The sequence below is a fragment of the Capra hircus genome, chromosome 14 (assembly GCF_001704415.2).
Source record: "Capra hircus breed San Clemente chromosome 14, ASM170441v1, whole genome shotgun sequence".
Classification (NCBI taxonomy): domain Eukaryota; kingdom Metazoa; phylum Chordata; class Mammalia; order Artiodactyla; family Bovidae; genus Capra; species Capra hircus.
The window spans coordinates 78009628-78030122 of NC_030821.1; the positions used below are offsets into that span (position 1 = coordinate 78009628).

Sequence of the window (20495 nt, forward strand, 5' to 3'; positions counted from 1 at the left end):
GTGGTCCCTCCTGGCAACTTCCCACCCTCCCTTTCTCTTCACCTACCATCTACAAATGTTTGTCCAGGCCCTTTCCTCTGGAGTAAATCATGTCCCCCCAAATTCACGTGTTGAAATCTCAATCCCAAGTGGGGTCGTTGGAAAGCATGCGTGTGCAGTAGTTGCTCAATTGTGTCTGACTCTTGTCCATGGAATTCTTCAGGCAAGAACACTGGAGTGGATTGCCATGCCCTCCTGCAGGGGATCTTCCCAACCCAGGGGTCGAACCCAGGTCTCCTTCACTGTAGGCAGATTTTTTATGGTCTGAGCCATCTGGGAAGCCCCTTTTGGAAGATACTTAGGTTTAGATGAGGTCATGAGGTTGTGTTCACCATGATAAATTAGTGTCCTTACAAGAAGAAGAGATCTCAGGAGTGGTTCTCTCTAGTGAGGGTGGACTGGTTGGCCTGACTCTGAAATAGGCAGCAGATTCTGTAACAACCCACGAGCATCCCCACACCTGGGCTGAGGACCGCCTGACCCCACATCCCAGGCCGCAGGTCAGCACGCTTAGCCCGCTCACAGCTCCATCACCCACCAGCGCCACTAAGAGAAAAGCAGCTTCCCTCGATGGGGGCAGACATCGCCAGGAGGTCAGGAGGGCGGAGCCTCAACCCAGAGTGCCTGGTGGTGCAAATCCTCGTCAGTCAGCAACTCTGCAATCTCAGAGAGGGACCTAACCTTTCTGCGCCTTAGCATCCTCACTGAGGAGTAAGATACAAACAAAAACCACCTTACACGGTTGCTGCAAGGGGATTAAATAAGAAAACTGCAAGAAAGGGCTTCCCAGGTGACCCAGCAGTTAAGAATCCACCTGCCAATGCAGGGGACACGGCTTCAATCCCTGCTTCGGGAAGATCCCACATGCTACACGGCAACTGAACCCATGTGACCAGCTACTGAGCCAGCACCCTAGAGCCACAGCTGCTGAGCCCGTGCACCCGGAGCCTGCGCTCTGCAACAAGAGAAGCCACTGCAATGAGAAGCCCGCCCACCGCACCTAGAAAGTGGCCCCCACTCACTGCAATGAGAGAAAGCTGGCGCACAGTGACAAAGACTCAGTGAAAGCAAAAATAAACAAATCTTAAAAAAAAAAAAAAAAGAAACCTGCAAGTAAAGCTTTAGCACAACCTTAAGGCCATGTCAGTAACAGAAGCCAGGGCAGGGACTCCAACCAACCTGCTTCTTCAGCCCATCACCATCCTGTGCACGTATGCATGCTACGTCACTCAGCCGACTCTCTGTGACCCCGTGGACTGCAGCCCTCCAGGCTCCTCTGTCCATGGGATCCTCTAGGAAAGAATACCGGAGTGGGTTGCCATCCCCTCCTCCAGGGGATCTTCCCGACCCAGGGACTGAACCTGTGTCTCTTATGTCTACCTGCATTGGCAGGTGGGTTCTTTACCACTAGCTCCACCTGGGAAGCCCAAGGGTCACTGAACCGGGGTAAAACCCGGCATCACTGGAGAGCCTCCACGCTGTATATGTCATAGGTCCCAGCTCTAGAACAGCCCCATGGTGTGGACACCTGCATCTCCCATTCACAGGCCAGCAAGCCAAGGCTGACAAGCAGGGAGATGCCCCCAGCACACCCAGGTGGTGAAGGGTAGAGCTGCATGTGAAAGCAGGTCCACGGGACTCAGAAATAACTACTCCTTAGGCAATTGCGGCCCACTGCAGTACGCTTTCCATGGGAAAATCCCATGGACGGAGGAGCCCGGTAGGCTTAGTCCGTGGGATCACTAAGAGTCGGGCACAACTGAGCGACCTCACTTTCACCTTTCACTTTCATGCATTGGAGAAGGAAATGGCAACCCACTTCAGCGTTCTTGCCTGGAGAATCCCAGGGACGGGGAAGCCTGGTGGGCTGCCATCTATGGGGCCACACAGAGTCGGACATGACTGAAGCAACTTAGCAGCGGCAGCATCACAGCAAGCTCCCCCAGGGCCAGTCTGTGCTGACCTCTGTCCCAGTGAATATGTGTTGAGTTGAAAATTCAATCTTGCTGTCTGGTCCTCTAAAGAAAAGGCTGGGGAAATGCATGTGCTGCAAACCAGACCACTTTTAGCAACATCTTCTCTGCAAGGCAGTACTGCGAGCCCCACCCTCCTGAAGATGAACCTGGGATCAGGGAGCACAGACAATTCTGCTAGGCACCCAGACCAGTAAAGTCGGAGCTGGACCTGCCGTCAGGCCTGAATGACCAAAGTCCACACTCTCCAGCACTCACCTTTTTAACATACATCACATGCTTACTAAACACCAAGAGTCATTCGCAGGACTTGATACATAATAACTCATTTAATCTGGAAGCCAGGTGTCATGAGACCCATTTTACAGATTAAGCAACTGAGGCACAAAGGGCTCAGGAATCTGCCCCTGACACACATCCAGTAGCCAGGATTCAGTCCCAGGCAATCACAGGTGCATGGGTATAATCAAGCATAACAGGGCTTCTCAGGATGCTGGAATCTGGCTGGAGCAACACTTCTTTCTTAAGCACAGAGACAACATGGATATAGCCAAAACCAAGTCATGCATCCTCCAGAGGACAGAGAAGGATCTTCTCTGCTTGTTGGTGTGATGGATTCCATTAAGTGATTTCCAAACATTGAACCAGCCTTGTATGCCTGGGATACACTCTGTTTGGCCATGACCTAGAATTCCCTTTATTCACTGTCATATTTATTTGCTAATATTTTGTTGAGAGTTTTTGCATCAAGTCTCACGAGAGATATTGGTGTGCCATTTTCTCTTCTCGAATGCTTTTATTTGGGATTAGGATCATGTTGGCATCACAGAATGAGATAGGAAATGTTCCCTATACTTCTGTCTTCTGGAAGATGTTGTAGGGAAGAGAATGAATGGAGTTTTCATAGCAAAATGCCCACTGAGGAGTCAGGCTAAGTAAGGCACCCTTATGCTCAGTTCAGTTCAGTCACTCAGTCGTGTCCAACTCTTTGCGACCCCATGAATCGCAGCACACCAGGCCTCCCTGTCCATCACCAACTCCCGGAGTTCACTCAGACTCGTGTCCATCGAGTCAGTGATGCCATCCAGCCATCTCATCCTCTGTCGTCCCTTTCTCCTCCTGCCCCCAATCCCTCCCAGCATCAAAGTCTTTTCCAATGAGTCAACTCTTCGCATGAGGTGGCCAAAGTACTGGAGTTTCAGCTTTAGCATCATTCCTTCCAAAGAAATCCCAGGGCTGATCTCCTTCAGAATGGACTGGTTGGATCTCCTTGCAGTCCAAGGGACTCTCAAGAGTCTTCTCCAACACCACAGTTCAAAAGCATTCTTTGGCACTCAGCCTTCTTCACAGTCCAACTCTCACATCCATACATGACTGCTGGAAAAACCATAGCCTTGACTAGACGGACCTTAGTCAGCAACGTAATGTCTCTGCTTTTGAATATGCTATCTAGGTTGGTCATAACTTTTCTTCCAAGGAGTAAGCGTCTTTTAATTTCATGGCTGCAATCACCATCTGCAGTGATTTTGGAGCCAAAAAGAAATAAAGTCTGACACTGTTTCTACTGCAGGAGCCACTAAATGAACATCCCATCTCCATCATAAGAGGGGATAACCCCTATTCCATAGGGGATGCTGTGAGGGTTCCATGAAGTAGTTTCTACGAAGCATGTCACAGAGATACCAGCACAGACCAGGGACACAGCCACTGTACCTGGTGAGATCTGTGTACCTTGCTTCCCCACCAGCAAGCATGGGTACCACAATTCTACTTCTCTCATCAGCTCTGTCTAGGACTTGGCTGCCAAGTGGGCACGACGCAGGCCACACCCTGTCCCTGGGAGGCAGGGCTGTGCCATTAGTATCCCAAAGTCCAGCAATTAATTTACTGAGCTGAGTTCCTTCCACGAGCCAGCCCATTGCCATAGTAACCAACCTTCCCTATTCAGGGACTCAGAGGTGGGGGAGAAAAGACACTGAGCAGAAGGCAATTTAGAGGGAGAAAATGAGAACTGGCACATTGCAAGGCAGCCTGGGCAAAGTGTGAGCTCTGCCTGCTGCAGAGGGTCTGGCCGCTGCCCATGGAGGGTGGAGACTGCGTGGAGTGAGGCACCGCGGATGTGTTGCTGGGGTGACGGACGAAGCTCTGGGCAGGAATCTGGTGGAGACAGAAAAGCCTGGCGTGGCTGTGTCCAGGCCACTGAGCCGGGTCCTTTTGAGCCTCTGCTGTGCTGTCTGATGAAGACCGCACTTGCAGGTGCAGAGGGGCAGAGGGAGCTGGCTGGCTTCTGTCTCTATGGAAGCCCAAGAGGCCAGCTGCCTGGGGAGTGCTGGGGAGCCTGCCTCCTTGACTCAAGACCTGCAACAAGTCCTCCTCAGTCACCAAACACAGACCGAGCACCTTCAGGGGCGTTGACTATTCTGCAACAGCTGGCACAATAGCAGAGCTTCTGTTTAGAACCCTGTGTTCAGAGTCCAGTTCTGCCTGTGACTCACTGTGCAAACCAGGGAAGTCACTTAACCTCTCCAGACCTTAGCCCATTCACATATAACAACACCTACATCACAGGCCAGTGTTAACTGCATAGGGGTCCCAGGCCTTTAACGTCTAATTATTCCCCAATTCAATCATGCCCTGAAGGCAGGTCAGGCACTTACTAAGTGCCAGGCACACAGAACAGGACACTCTGTCCAAGAAGCTTCAGACCTAATAGACACAGATAAGTGAGTAGATGCTTCCATTTCTGTAGGGTCAGTGCTCTGATAGCACTTGACTTAGGCCTGAGAGTCAGGGAAGGCTTCCTGGAGGAGCTAACACCTGAGCCAAGTCAGGAAAGATGGGTGGAGAGCAGGCAGGGAGACAAGGGTTGTCTTCACCAGGAATAGCCCGCCTCCCTTCCAGGATCACTTATGAGCAATAAGTAAAGTATTTAGATGAGGAAGTAAAAGCAATGGGGAAAATTCAGGCTGGACCAGAAGGCAAGAATCCATGTTAATAAAGGCAGTCAAAGGACTTGGGCAGTAACCTAGTAAAAGGGGGTCAGACTTTACCCTTGGAAGCAGTGGATGTCCTCATGCAAGGGAGTGACCTATATTAATACAATTTCAAAAACCCTGTTGAGAAGGATGGATGGAGCAGAGGGACCAACAAGGAGGTCAGTGCAAAATCCAAAAAGAGATGCTGATAATCTTTCCTAAGACAGTAAGGAGGTCAAGTGGTCCTTGTGCGTTCCTGGTGGCTCAGAAGGTAAAGAATCTGCCTGCAATGCAGGAGACCAGGGTTTGATCCCTGGGTCAGGAAGATCCCGTGGAGAAGGGCATGGCAACTCACTCCAGTATTTTTGCCTGGAGAATCCCATGGACAGAGGAGCCTGACACAGTACTGTCCATGGGGTTGCAAAGAGTCAGACACACTGAGCAACTAGCGCTAACATTTTCAAGCGGTCCAGCTGCAGATTCCATGGTACCAGACTTCCAGTTTGAACATCTGGGAGCCAGTCACTGAGTCGGGTGAGGGTGATAAGCAGGACACAGTGAGTGAGTCTGAGTCGCCTGGAAGACACCCAGGTGGAGAAGTCAAAGACATCTGAGTCTAGCTCAGAAGAGACACTGGGGCAGGAGACCCTCCTGGAGAAGTGAAGAGGGAGTGGAGGACAGAGCCCTGAGGGAAAGCAGTGTGCAGCCAGGGTGGGGGCAGGCAGAGAAAGCAAATGCCCACCCCCACCCCCCCACCCCCGCCCTGCTGACACAGTGTCAGCCTCACGTTCAACTACCACACTTGGTCTCAGAGTGCTAGGGTACTTCTGTGCCTTTGGTTTGCTTCCCACAATCCAATGTTTTCCTGTGACTTTCATGGTGGAGAATCCTCTGTGGTATACTTTCAACTAAAGACAAACAAACAAAATCTTCAAGAGAATAAAAAGATAAGTCATAGATCAGGAGAAAATATTTGCAAAAGATACATCTGATAAAGAACAGTTCTCCAAAATATACCCCAAACCCTTAAAACTCAGCAATAAGAAAACAACCTGATCTTAAAAATTAGCTGAGGTTCTTAACAGACCCCTCACCAAAGAAGATATACAGAGGGAAAACAAGCACAGGGGAAGATACTCCATACCACCTGTCATTGGGGAAACACAAATTCAGACAGCAGTGAGACACCCCTCCACACCTGTTAGAACGGTCCAAACACTGACAACACCAAATGCAGGTGAGACTGTGGAGCAACAGGAACCCTCAGTCATTGCTGGTGGGAGAGCAGAACGGTGCAGCCACTTTGGAGGACACTCTGGTGCTTTCTTACAAACTAAACGTGTTCCTACCATATGATCCAGGAGCCACCCTCCTTGGTATATATCTAAAGCAACTGAAAATTTGCTGCTGCTGCTAAGTCGCTTCAGTCGTGTCCAACTCTGTGTGACCCCATAGACGGCAGCCCACCAGGCTCCTCTGTCCCTGGGATTCTCCAGGCAAGAACACTGGAGTGGGTTGCCATTTCCTTCTCCAATGAAAGTGAAGTTGCTCAGTCGTGTCTGACTTTTAGCGACCCCATGGTCTGCAGCCCACCAGGCTCCTCCGTCCATGGGATTTACCAGGCAAGAGTACTGGAGTGGGGTGCCGTTGCCTTCTCCGAACTGAAAACTTAGGTCCACACAAAACCCTGCACATGGATGTTTATAGAACTTTATGTATAACTTCCAAGACGTAGAAACAACCAAGATGCCCTTCACTAAGTGAATCAATAGATAAACTGTGGTCCATCCAGACAATGGAAGATTATTCATCACTACAAAGAAATGAGCCAGCTAGCCATGGAAAGACCTGGAGGAACCTTAAATGCATGTTACGAAGTGAAAGAAGCCAATTGGAAAAGGCTACATACAGTATGATTCCAACTCTATGCCATTATGAAAAAGGCCGAACTGTGGAGACAATGAAAAGATCAGTGGTTTCCAAGAGTGTGTGTTTGGGGGGAGGGAGGGATGAACAGGCAGAGCACAGAGGATTTTTAGGGCAGTGAAAATACATGTCCAAACTCACAGTATGACAGCTGGTTCAACAGGTTATGCGATAACAGATGCGGTGAACATACTGTGGCGGGAACGATGTAGACAGTAGCCAGAGCCAGGCTGTGGTTTCACTTGAATTGTTTTACTTCCTCACAACAAGCTGACCAAACGGTGATTAGAATCCAGGAATCTCAAACTCAGCAAAGTTAACAAACGTGTCTCAAATCATACACCCAGGAACATGCAGAACCAGGATTCAGTCGTAGACAGATATCATCAGTAACCACAGAGGACTGCTCCCTGACCGCTATAGAATGAAAGCCCTAGCTGATGTCTCATAGAAGAGGAGGAAACAAAAGAGCTAGGGACTTCAGGAGTCTAGTCCTAATTACCAGCAAGAACATCCACCCAGCCCTCCTTCCATTCAGACACTGAAAGACTTACATGGAATCAGCTTAAACCCCAGGCTACCAAAATGCAGGATTAATTTCATTGCAGGGGGTGGAAATAGAATGAGAAATGTGCTTTTCTAACCTCCTTCTTTGTGCTGTGGAATTCAAAAATATTTCCTATCAGTTTCTTTTTATCAAGAGACCAGATGCCAGTCGCGTTTCTCTGCCAGTTGCTAAAAACTGTGAATGAAATTCAAGCCACGGCGTCTCTGGAAACTCCGCTGGAGCTTCCGGGAAGAGAGGCATGTTTCTGATAGAGATGCTAAGTTTGGAGATGTGGAGGGCCATCTGCCATGACCCGGGGGTGGGGGAATCCTGACGGAGAAGGAAGCCACCCATTGAAGAGAACGAAATGAGTTTTGTCACTTGAGCAACCTAGCCCAGTGTTGCCCAAAGTCCACAAGCACTCAGAGCTTTTGTGTTGGGGATAAATATTTCTCCAGCCCCATTTTTTAAAAAATCTAAGCCAGTCTGAGCTGGGCTTCTTTCACTTCCAAACCACAGACAAGCCTTGGACTTTATATGGCCCTGCAGATAATGGCTCCATCTCGAGCTCACTCAGGCCCTTCCAAGTGCCCTCCCCACCCCGGGTCCTTAATCTCCTTCCTTGCTCTGTGTCTTTTCCCCTCTTCTCCTCCGTTCATGTTTGATAGACAACTCAGCTTAGACTGGCTTTCCCAGAATCCCTTTCCAAGGGCTGACTTCCAAAGTCCATCCAGATACCGCACCCCTGCATCCTTCCCGGGCCAATGGGGCGGCACGGGGAAGGATGCCTTCCCTTGAGAGAGCCCACCATCCACACCAGAAACCACTCATTGCCCGTGATGGCTCTGTGAGTCTGTGCACACATCCGAGAGCTGTTGTAACCCTGTCCTTCTTTCTTGCATGTTCAGTACTGAATTCTTCTTCATTTTGTTCTTTATTTTCTCTCTTCACCGCCCCACCCCAAATAGACTGTCTCAGTTCATTTCACAAGAGACCATCTCAGATTACAGGGTCCTGAGGACACAGAGAGATATTTCTGTTTAACTTATTTTGAGTGGCGTCTGGCCTGATGAAGCAATGCGTATAAATAGTGCTGCAGGACCCACTGTGATTTGGGAGGTGCCGACCCAGTAGAGCCCCCACTTTTGAGGGGGAAGGACAGTGAGGAGGCATAAGCGGTGTCCCCCAGTGAGAGCTGGGACTGACAGTCAACAGAGAGCCACGGGCCGTGGGGCCAGACAGACTGGAGTTTGGCTCCCGGGTCCAGCACTTGTCGGGATTGCTCCATGATCTCAGCTACTGTCTAAGCTTCCACGCCTTGTCTGTAACAAGGGGATCAGCCTGCCCCACCAGTTTATGGGAAGGATTAGGGTCCCTACCACAGTGCCTGGTTGCCAATTAAAAAAAAAAAAAAAAAAAAGCTACGAGCACTCATTTAAAGGAAGTTACCAGAGAGCCCTTTCTAGCACTTGTTTCAAGTTGACAGTACCTTCTGTACCACTAGATGAGACCGCTGTCTGAGAGAGTGGTCTACTCCAAACTCCCCCATTGCCCCATGCTTGAGGCAGAGGAACCCGAGGTCAAATTGCCAACATCTGCTGGATCATCAAAAAACCAAGAGCATTCCAGAAAAACATCTATTTCTGCTTTCTTGACTATGCCAAAGCCTTTGACAGTGTGGATCACAACAAACTGTGGAAAATTCTGAAAGAGATGGGAATACCAGACCACCTAACCTGCCTCTTCAGAAATCTGTATGCAGGTCAGGAAGCAACAGTTAGAACTGGACATGGAACAACAGACTGATTCCAAATAGGAAAAGGAGTACATCAAGGCTGTATATTGTCACCCTGCTTATTTAACATATGCAGAGTACACCATGAGAAACACTGGGCTGGATGAAGCACAAGCTGGAATCAAGATTGCCGGGAGAAATATCAATAATCTCAGATATGCAGATGACACCACCCTTATGGCAGAAAGCAAAGAAGAACTAAAGAGCCTTTTGATAAAAGTGAAAGAGGAGAGTGAAAAAGTTGGCTTAAAGTTCAGAAAACGAAGATCATGGCATCTGGTCCCATCACTTCATGCCAAATAGATGGGGGAACAGTGGAAACAGTGGTTGACTTTATTTTGGGGGGCTCCAAAATCACTGCAGATGGTGACTGCAGCCATGAAATTGAAAGACACTTATTCCTTGGAAGAAAAGTTATGACCAACCTAGACAGCATATTAAAAAGCAGAGACATTACTTTGCCAACAAAGGTCTGTCTAGTCAAGACTATGACTTTTCCAGTAGTCATGTGTGGATGTGAGAGTTAGACCATAAAGAAAGCTGAGCGCCAAAGAATTGATGCTTTTGAACTGTGGTGTTGGAGAAGACTCTTGAGAGTCCCTTGGATTGCAAGGAGATCCAACCAGTCCATCCTAAAGGAAATCAGTCCTGAGTATTCATTGGAAGGACTAATACTGAAGCTGAAACTCTAATACTGTTGCCACCTGATGTGAAGAACCTGACTCATTTGAAAAGACCCTGATGCTGGGAAAGTTTGAAGGTGGGAGGAGAAGGGGACGACAGAGGATGAAATGGTTGGATGGCATCACCGACTCAATGGACATGAGTTTGAGTAAACTCCAGGAGTTGCTGATGGACAGGGAAGCCTGGCATGTTGCAGTCCGTGGGCTCGCAGAGTCTATGACTGAGTGACTGAACTGAACTGAACTGAATCCACTCTCAGCCCCTCTCATGCTTCCACCTAAGCCTGAGTGCCCCCACTAACCAGGTCCTGGCAACCTTGCAAGGCACTAAGAACATCTCAAAACCTGCACTCTTGGAGCTTCACGGTGTCTGAGAGATGTTAACCATCTTCAGGTGAGGACGCTGAAGGAAGGATCCAGCCCTCACTTGGAGCCCCTACCTTAAGAGATGCTGTAGTCTAGAATCCACGCTCCTGGCTCAGCCCTCGGGTTACCCAGGACCCCAGAATCTCTGAAGACACTTTTCCTCCTGAGGGTGAGACTCTGACATCTGAACCAGATTGTAACCCTGTGGGTTAAGCTCTGTAAGTCTGTAAAGGGCCTTGGGCACAGATGTCATTGGAGCACACAGGTCTGTTCACGTCATTCCCAGAAGAAAGCCTTCTCCTTCCAGCCTTTCTCAGTCTTGTCCCAATCTCCTTTTCCAGGTTCATGGTCCCCACCGACTCCTCATGAGCCTTTTCCTCCAACCTCAGCACCTTCCTCCTCTTTCTTCAACACCCCACCATTGCCCTAACCCTTTGCCACCGGTTCTGTCATTAGACTCCTACTCATCCTTCAAAACCCCTAGGATGCATCTTCTCCTCTGTGAAGCCTTCTCTGATTTCCCACAGAGGGAGTGCCACTGTCTTCTTCAAGCTCCCACAGACCCCCAGGATGATGTTTTATCATCTCATAAACAATATTAAAACTGACCTTCTTATCTTCTGAATCCTGTCAAGTGGGAAGCTGATATTGTAGTAGTGTGTTGTTGTTCAGTAGCTCATTTGGGTCTGACTCTTTGTGACCCCCATGAACTGCAGCACTCCAGGCTTCCCTGTCCTTCACTGTTTCCCAGAGTTCGCTCAAACTCATGTCCATTGAGTTGGTGATGCTATCCAACCATCTCACCCCCTTCTCTTTTTGACTTCAGTCTTTCCCACCATCAAGGTCTTTTCCAATGAGTCAGTTCTTTGCATCAGGTGGTCAAAGTATTGGAGTTTCAGCTTCCGCATCAGTCCTTCCAATGAATACTCAGGGTTGATTCCGGTTGTATTATGATGGGCTCCAGCATAACTGTTTCTCTCTCTCTCTCTCTGGGCCATCAGTCCATGAGCCTGAGGAGTGACTGAGCTGAACTTAAGGCATTTCCCCTCTGGCCAAGCCTCTGGGGGTGGGCAGAGGTGAATTCAGGCAGCTGTGACTCCTCCCACCCCCTCATCTAGTGTTTATGTTATTTTATGTTATTTCCTATGATCTTTTTTTCCTTCTGCTTCTAGGTCAGGAAGATCCCCCTGGAGAAGGGATAGGCTACCCACTTCAGTACTCTTGGGCTTCCCTGGTGGCTCAGACAGTAAAGAATCCGCCTACAAGGTGGGAGACCTGGGTTGGATCCCTGGGTTAGGAAGATATCCTGGAGGAGAGCATGGCAACCCACTCCAGTATTCTTGCCCGGAGAATCCCCATGGACAGAAGAGCCTGGTGGGCTACAATCCATGGGGCCGCAAAGAGTCAGACATGGCACAACAGGTTATTGGTCTGTCTTTTCCACGGAGCTCCTTAGACTTAGCAGTCATGTCTCAGGGCCTGGAAGGGTGACAGGCACAGAGCAGGCGCTCCATGCATCAGCGTAACCATGACCGAGTGTCTCCACTAACTCTATATTGACTTATATAATGAAAGCACATTCTCTTTTATTTTTTTGAAAAAAAAAATACTAAAAAATATAATCTTAAAACTTCTACGTCCTGAGAATAGAGCAAGCATGTGGCTTATGAGCACAGGAGTTACCGTCTCTGTCTAGTCACAAAGGATGTTTCTTTTTTTCTAAGAGAGCTTCTCAGATCTCCAGGACCCACTGCTCTGCAGGTGTGAGTAGGTGGGGGAGGTCAGGGATGCCTGGGGAGGAACCAGGAACAGAGACCCCATGGGGTGAGTTTCCCTCTCAGGGAATCAATGCACAGATGTGCCTGACACAGTGGGGCCAGGGAGGTTCGTGCCCAGCGTGACCCGGGGCTCCGGCTCATTGTTCAAAGGACCCGCTGTTTTGGCATCACTGTGCAGGGACTCCAGGACCAAGGTGAAGAGGAAGCTCCGGAAATACCTCCCCTTGCGGGGGGGGGGGGGGCAGTGGGAGGGGTTCTGCTCATCACCTCTGTCCTTTGCTGTGTCCAAACCCAGTCTGAGCATTTCTCAGTGGGAGAATTCGCAGGAGCGACAGAGAAGAGCCTCTTGAAAGGTTCTATCTGAGGACTGAACCCTGCCACCCCATCCTCTTTCCTTCCTTTTCACCTAAGAACCGTCCACACATGGCAGATCAACTCGTGGTGGCGTTAACGCATCACAAGGCCCTCGTGCATGCGTCCACCCACGGGCTTGCTCTCTCACTCACTGTTTCATCAGTCGGCTCTCTAGCCCGCCCTCCACCCAGGGAGTCATGCATTTCTGCACTCCCTCCCTCCCTCCCCACCTCATCACCACCGACCACCTACCCACACAGGCGTTCACTCACGCCGCAGGCCCAGTACTGAACCCACTCCCACCCAAGCCCACACCCGAGCTTCGGCAATGGAGATAAAACAGGCAGAGTTCCTGCCTGCGGGAATGCACGTGGTAGGAACACAGCCCCAGAGAGGAACAAGGCATTCAAAATAGTGTGGGGTCAGCGGCAGTGATGTGGATGAACAGTGAGGAAAGTCAGAAAGAGAAAAGCAAATACCATATATTAACGCGTATGTGTGGAATCTAGAAAATGGCACTGATGAACCTGTTTGCAGGGCAGGAATAGAGACACAGACAAAAAGAACGGATGTGTGGACCCTGGTGGGGAAGGAGAGTGTGGAACGACCTGCAAGAGTACCGCTAACATATACGGGACCATGTGTAAAGCTACCAGGAAGCTTCTGCATAGCCAGGGAGCTCAGCTCGGTGCTGGCTCTGTGATGACCTAGAGGGGTGGGTGGGGGGTGAGGGGTAGGGGGGAGGCTCAAGGGGGAGGGGATATGTGTATGGCTGATTCATTTTGTTGCACAGCAGAAACTAAAACAACATTGTGATGCAATTAGACTCCAATTAAGAAAAGTAAAAGCAAATAAAGATAGTTTGGGGAATTCTCCACTTTCCTCCAAGCCTCCGTGTTTACCCCCTAGGAAGTCGAATGTGAAAGCCCAGCCTTAACAGACAACATGCTGACACAGAGAAGGGAAGGGAGGGGAGGAGAAAGCGGGGGGAGCATAAACGAAAGAGGCTTCTGCTCTTATCTGGCCATTTGCCTCTGGGCAGGTCGCCTAACGCTCTGGGTCTCTTCTGCTACATAAAGTGATGACTAACTCCCTCTAGTATTCTTGCAAAAATTACCCGGGGGGAGTGTGTAAACACACAGTGCCAATGGTCTGTGTTCTAGTAAGTACTGCTGCATGGTGAGTGGTTGGCTAGGGGCACCCAAATCCCTACCTGAACACACGGAGGGCAGCTTGGCCTCAGGGCACTGGGGTATCTGCCCCCTTGATGCCCTAAGCACATCTGACCCGCAGCAGCCATTCAGAGCACCAACCGGACAGAGCCCTGGGGGCAGGGCAGGAAATGACCAACCAAAGAGGCAAGAGACATAGGTGTTTGTAGTCAGTATGTAATGTGGAGGCCCTCGTTGGGTTCCTGGGTCAGGAAGTTCCCCTGGAGAAGGGACAGGCCACCCACTCCAGTACTCTTGGGCTTCCCCGGTGGCTCAGATGGTAAAGAACCCACCTGCAATGTGGGAGACCTGGGTTTGATCCCTGGGTTGGAAAGATCCCCTGGAGGAGGGCATGGCAACCCACTCTCTCGCCTGGAGAATCCCATGGACAGAGAGCCTGGCAGGCCACAGTCCACCGGGTGGCAAAGATCCAGACATGACTGAGCGACTTAGCACAGTACCTTCAATATGCGCCGTACAGCCAGTGCACCGTCCGAGGGAGGGGTGATCAGGTGTTCAGGACTTCCTTTTCCAGCATAAGAGCAGGCTGGTGTGGCTGCCAGGGAATCCTGGGGCCTGTACCACCTTCCAAAGGTTCTAGCAAGTTGACCTACCAGGCACTGAGGATGTCAGATCTACTCACTGACCAGAGATTTCCAGGCCTTGAGCTGTGCCTCACCGTGTTTTCTGAGCCCATCCCCTCGGCTCCCACAGAGAGTCTCTAAAAGGTCCTGGACCACGCAGACAGGCAAGAGAAGGGCCAGATTCAGACCCAAGCCAGACTTAGATCCACCAACACAGCCCGGTCCATGAATCCAGGCCCCTAGGGCTCAGTGGGACCCCCAGCAATGCCCAAGGTCCAGAGCTGCCCGGTCATCGCTCAGAGTTCACCCCCACCACCACGCCACGCTGATGGGGAAGGACTAACATCCGCCATACATGTCTGTCTGTGGGACGCTGTGCCAGACACTGCAAATATCAGTACCACTTTTCCAATCTTGATATTTCACTCCCTTATCTGTGATTTAAACCAAGCTGTAATTTTATTAATCAGATACTATGTGCCAGGCATTTGATCATCACTGTTTGGAAATTCCTTCCTCCCACAAAGATGTATTGAGTTCCTTACTGCGCCCACCACCGTGCAGACGCTAGTAGTTCAGAGATAAGAAATGCAAAACCCATGAACTCCAGGGACTCATTGGCGAGGGGCAGAGACAGACTAGCCTTCGGGGTTACAGAAGCCGAGGACGTGAAGCTGTGGCAGCACGGGGAGCCGGGGGCGGGGAACACCGGGAGGGCAGGCGGGGAACCGAGCGGCAAGGAAAGCCCACGCGGACTCCACAGCAATGCAGGAGCAAGGGGGAAAGCTGAGCTGCATTAGGTGTTTCCTCAGAGACCTGCAAACATGCCATCTGGGGTCTTATCCTGCCCGTCCATTTTGCTGAAGGCTGATGGAGACCATTGCCCCACAGCCCAGTGGCCTCAGAGGAACCATTAGACCAGGCAAAACAGACAATTCAACCTTTCAGTTATTAACAGAGCCCCTCCTATGACCTAGACACAGTGGTAGGTAAACTTGCTGTAGTAGTCATTGACAATGACTACTACATTCAAATGTTGGATTTTTGATTGATGTGTATGTTTGGATATAGATTCCGAAAGGGTATTTGTCAGAATGTTACTATTGCATAAGCTGGGGAGATGAAAACACAGGGCATTGTCAATATTTTTGCCTTTGTAAAAATACACTTTCAAGTATAAAGCAATTATACACTTATGAATTTCTCATGCATTTAAATGCTAAAAAACATACTTTCATTGCTTTCATAATTTAAGACATTCTAATGAAAAATATTTTCTAAAAAGAACAAGGATGGTCCATATGGTATATATGCCTCATTGGATGAATGTTCTACATTTACCTGACACACTCAAGGCAGATCGGAATTTTGGTTCAGGCCATGGATTCTGCACGAAGACATGGGTTTGAGTCCCAGCTCTGCCACTTACTTACTGTGGGACTAAACATCTGTAAGCCCCGGATGGACAGGCCACTGGGCTGTCCATCTGCACAGGGGGTAGCAGCGTAACTGATCCCCAGGAGTGATGGGAGAATGTAGATTATATAACCTGGGACCAACTGGGGTCCAATATCAGGCTCAGGGTCACACTAGTCTTGTTTTTACAGAGGTCAAAAAAAGATGTTATGGGAAAGGAGATTTCAATTATTCTACTGTTTTTTTTCCCTTTGGCCACACCGTGTGGCATGTGGGATCTTAGTTCCCTGAACAGGGATGCAACCTAACCCCTTGCATTGGAAGCAGAGTCTTAACCACTGGACTGACAGGGAAGCCCCCTTTAATTATTCTAAGTACCACCAAAAACATGGAGTAAGGGCTGACAGACAGAGGTGGCAGGGAGAAAACTTTCATTTTAACAAGATATCCACTAACAAACCACTGGTTCCCCTTGGGAGGTGGCGGTTCCTCTGCCCCGGGAGTAGGACAGGAGAAGGTGAGCAAAGGCTGGGACAGAGATGAGTCAGACTCCAGACGAGGAGATGGGGCAAGGTGGCTGTGATGGTCATCTCACAGGCTTGAGAAGAAAGAGGCTGTTAAAGGAATGACTATCTGGTAAAGCCCTGTGTGGTCATGAATCTATCACCCCAAAGAAGCTTGTAGCACTGTTTGATTTTCAAGTGAGACTTTGTTGACTGCATTGTTGAGCTCATTTTGCTTTTTCTTGTTTTTATACAGCACACTCTGGCTTCAGCCACTTGGCTGCCAGGCAGTCAAGACCAGTTCCAATTGGCTCCTATCTGTCAGGATGCAGTTAAAAGAAAGTTTTCTCTTTAGAGAGCTCCAACCAAAAAGGATGGTGCAAATTGCTTTTTTTCCTCCCAAAACTGTATTATGAACCCAACTTTAAGAAATTAAAATGATGTTCTCATCTCTATCAGAACTTATGCAGAGTTAGCTAGAAGTGGTGAGCACGCACTAACTGGGAGTGTCCAAGCTAAGGCAGGCGGACAGCAGATGAGAACTTAACCCCATCAGATGGGGTTTGTCTCTAGAGGGTTCCGACTAGCTCCACGACCACAGCAGGAGGGCTGGTCGGCACATTCCCTGGATCTCGGCCAAGACTTCCCTCTGTTCAGACCACGATGTTACCCAGCTTTTGGCTTCTCATGAAGGCCCAGTCCCAAAACCTCCTGAGGGCTATTAAAATGGCCCCGCCCTTTGACCCAGAATGCCTATTCCTTAGGAATAATCTCAGGGACGGCATCGCGAGGGTCGGAAGTCACATGCAGAAAGAGGCTCGCTGAGGCAGCAAGCAGGAATGGGGGGGGCGGCATCCACCGAAGGGATTAGAAGAAGCAATAAAAAATGGTGTTTACTAAACCACAAAGAAAGTGGCCAATTTTGCTAAATCATAAGGCTGAGAAGTGGTTCATGTCCTTCACTCATTCAGTGTTGCAATTCCTATGGACATTTGTTCACTTACTCACTGCAAAGTGCAAGGAGGAGAGGTCAGTGTGGCCGCCTGGCCTTGACACACACACACACACACACGTACGCACGCACAATGGGCAGGAAGACCAAGGGCAAGCCCTCTATGCCCAGGTATCTCTCAGTAGACGTGCATTTGAGACCCATCTCTGACTCTACATACAAAACAGTCAAGTCATCCACGTTCTCCTGGACTCTGTCCCTTCATCTGTAAAATGGGGCAACTGGACTCTTCTCATCTTACCAGATACGTCTTCCTTGACTTCTGTTATTGATTTTTATTAATAAAAATATTTATTTCATTTATTTAATAAAAATGACTAAAGTTGTTTTTGTCAGGCAAGCTGCCGTGTCTTCCAGCCCTGAGTAGGAAGATGGGCTAGGAAATCCTCAGGGACCTCCCCACCCTAAAGATCCCCGTGGGCTTTCTTCATCCCAGCTCTCCTCAGCTGCCTGCATCTGCAATGGTGGCCTCTTCTGTCGGTGTGATAAGGGCTTTGATCCCCCAGATGTGGCTTTGCATCTTGGCTCTTCTGTTCCCTCTACCTGTCCTGAGGTAAGCCATTCAGACTCTCACCTTCCGTTTCCTTGTTCACAAAATCGAGAAATGAATGACCCACAGAGAGTTCACAGTCCTGACCCAAGTGACCACACGCCCGTGCTGGCCTCTATCAGCAGCAGCACTGAAGAAAGAGCAGGGGGCCAGAGTGGATGAGCAGAATTTTAGGGGTGGAAAGGAAGCGTTTAGGAAGTGCAGACCCTCAAGCTGGGAGAAGAGCTTAAATGTTCACCTGGCCATCGATGTTCAGATCAACACCCCTTCCGGTCCTGTGAAATGGCCGTCCAACCTCTGTTTAAATCCCTTTAGCATTGGAGCCTCGTCCCCCAGTGGTTGGATCCAGGGGACCCCTCCTGTCTCTGACCCGATCTTCCCACTGGACAGGAATCTAGCATCCAGTGAAATTTCATTCACCGGTCCTCCTGCTTCCACCCTCTGGGGACCAAGAGAGCGGGTCAGCTGTCTCTCCTCCACGGCATCTCCCCAGATTCCTTCAGCCACGGGTCCTCTCTCCTCCACAACAGAGGCTCTTTCTTACGGTCCATGACTCTGTTCCCAGGGCAGCCTGCATTCTCTCCTCTGAAAGTGACTCCGTTTATCTGCAACCCTCTTAGAATGGAATCAGAGGGAGAGAGAGAATCTGAACCTTCCAGTCCAGAGGCAAGCACCCTCCTGGTCACACCAATGACCGTGGATGACCAGGGGGCATCTGCCTGGCTGGTGGGCAGCCACATGGACAGCCTCCCTGGGACACAAGCCCAAGGCTGTCCCATCTTCTCATTTTTCAAGAGAAGCCAGAGATTAAGATGTGTACATGAAATCTGATTCAGTTTATGTTGAAAAGTAATTAAAACAAATGCAAAATGCACCTAAGAAGCATTAAGACTGTCTGTGGGCTGGATCAGCCTGTGGGCCACTTCCTTAACCATTTTGTAAATATGAGAAAACTTTTGAGAACCTGATGAAACTTTGAAGAAGCTCCAGCAAAAAAAAAAAAAAAAAAAGTTACAAATTTCTGCTCCCAACATTTTCAAGGCCCCGTGGAGGTGTGTGCGTGTGCTCCAACAGTCAGTTGTGTCTGACTCTTTTCAACCCAGGGACTGTAGCCCACCAGGCTCCTCTGTCCATGGGATTTTCCAGGCAAGCATACTGGAGCAGGTTGCCATTTTGTACTCCAGCGGATCTTTCCAATCCAGGGATCCAACCCGAGTCTCTTGTGTCTCCTGCAATAGCAGGTGGATTTGTTACCATTAGCACCACCTGGGCCAGGAGGCCAGATGAGCAGCAAGGCTCCCGCCCTTCACCAGCATCAGTACCAACCAGACAACACACCCCACTCAGCCCAGCCTCCAGCAACACAGAAGCCCTGGGCTTTAGAACTTCCCTGGAACAACTCAGTGAACTAAACTAGAAGGGTCTGAAAATGCGGCCCATCACCGGGGGCTCTCACAGCACAAGCCTGGCTTCCTAGGATTTTGCCAGGTGTACATCTTCAATGAGACACAGACGGGAGCTGGAATGACCTGTGTTCCCACAGGGGTGCCGCAGAAGGTGCTGGAAGATGACAATGGAATGATGTTCTGGGGAGGGGACTAGCAGGGTCGCCCCCTTCAGGACATGCCTGATAAGCCTCTCCCCTATCTGTCATCTCTGAGTCGGGACCTGAGTGGGGAGAAGGGAGGGCACATTTTGCCAAAAATGTGACTAATTCCAATTACACTTTATAACCTGGGACAAGAAGCTCAGGTCTGCTGCAGAGATTGGCTTTGCAGAAAAGGAACAAAAACACCTTCCTGGACCGGAGAAAGTTGGGAGAGGGAGACACACTGCTCAGACAGGAAAGAGATGTCAACTGAGACCAACAGGCAAAGATCCTGGACACTGAATGCAAAACCAAAGGGACACTATTCTTCCCCACTTCACTCTGTGATTTTTCGTTTGTCTTGTTGTTTTTTTTAACAAAATCTTTCTGGCTCCTGCTCCAAATTTTTTATTGGAAAGTTAAAAGAAGCTAGGATGTCTCGACAACTCAAAAGTAGCAACTCAGAAACCAACTTGCATCTCACAGGCTGCCTGGCGCCAGCCACCCTGTGCTCCTATTTCCCAGGGTTGCTTGGCTAGAATCAAACAGGTGCTTCTCATCGACTTTGCTCCATCCCACTCTGAACCTGGGCCCAGCACAGGCCCACCTGTCAGGACCGAGGTCACACTGTCTGAGGAGCTAGGTGCGCTGGTGCTCCGGAAGGAGCTAGATCCCAGGGAGGAGAGGGCATTGCCCCCGGGGCTCACGGCCCCAGGACGCTCCCCTCCTGGTCGCGGGGGAGATGGGGGAAGCCTGAAGCCCTGTGACCCCCGGCAGCCCCCAGCAGAGAAAAGAAGCCGGCCTTACCTGGCAGAGGCGAGGCTCAGGGGGATGCCAGCCGGGGTCGAGTCCAGGCGGATCCAGAAGAAGCGAGTCTGGAGAAGCCGCGAGCCCCAGGCAGCCCCCTCCGGGGCGGGGGGGTGTCACCTGCCAGCGGCCCCGCCCACCCTCCCCCCAAATCTAGCAAACTGACTCCCTAGGTTAGACCTGTAACAGCTCTGGCGCCTTGGCCCCGGCCGGGGTCCGGAGAGAGAGCTAGTTATCAGACCACTAACTAAATAAATACTGTGAAAAAGGTGAGGCTTGGCACTTAGAGGATAAAACAGAAAGTTTGTGAGAAACAGAAAAATAAGGAAACGGGAGACACCTCCTTGGGGGGAACAAAAATGCAGCAGCGGCAGCCAGCCCAGCTGCT

The 20495-nt window shown here is 50.0% G+C and overlaps 1 protein-coding gene across 1 annotated transcript in view; it reads right to left on the bottom strand.

The window, feature by feature from the left end:
• The window catches only part of COL22A1 (collagen type XXII alpha 1 chain), a 224960-nt gene extending 204706 nt beyond the window's left edge, over positions 1 to 20254 (bottom strand). The window contains exon 1 of the mRNA XM_018058603.1: positions 20108 to 20254. The gene's annotated coding sequence lies outside the window, so the exon portion shown is untranslated. The remainder of the gene's footprint in view (positions 1 to 20107) is intronic.